Source organism: Papaver somniferum, unplaced genomic scaffold, assembly GCF_003573695.1.
Source record: "Papaver somniferum cultivar HN1 unplaced genomic scaffold, ASM357369v1 unplaced-scaffold_132, whole genome shotgun sequence".
NCBI lineage: Eukaryota > Viridiplantae > Streptophyta > Magnoliopsida > Ranunculales > Papaveraceae > Papaver > Papaver somniferum.
This window is the reverse complement of record NW_020622381.1, coordinates 10,984,686-10,985,345: the sequence shown is the minus strand read 5'-3', so window position 1 is coordinate 10,985,345 and position 660 is coordinate 10,984,686.

Here is a 660-nt window from a genome sequence, read left to right as displayed (position 1 = left end):
AAATAGGTTGTGCATGAAAGCATGTGAGAATTTTATTTTCAATTACAAAGAAGATGTATGCTACCAGAGTGCACCATATGGTTTTCCTGAGAGCCATAGTGAAGTAGTTCTGAAAACGACAAGCTTAAATCAGTTCGCAAATTGTCAAAAAAGTTTGTGAACTAATTGTAGTTACCTAAAATATCAGAGAGGTTAGAACTGAGATTCTAGGGTTTCTGAAAGTAAGTTACGGGAAGTTGAACACAAACATTCTTCACTTAAACCACGCACAGTAGCCGTTCAAAGACTGCTTCAGTCACAAGGAAGAGGCATAGGGTCGTTCTTAGGGAGGGAAGCAAATGAAGAGAGAGATCAGAGAATTCTAGGGTTTGAATAAGAATTGCTTTGAGTTGTTGAGAGAAAAGTTATATCCTAGCTTGGAGAAATAAATGACTTATTTATAAATGAATTCTCTAATCTCAGGTCGGTGAAGATAAGGATTGCTTTTCATGCCATGTGGAGAAATTCTCCGGTCTCTTCAGGAATAGATAGAGATAAACTAGGTTGAGTTTATCTCATTATCCCACCGACTTTACTCTCTTCTGCGGTGAGAAATAGGTCGGGTATTTCTCTCACGTGTCGTAGACCGCAAGACCAAAACCCTAATTGATATCCCCCCCC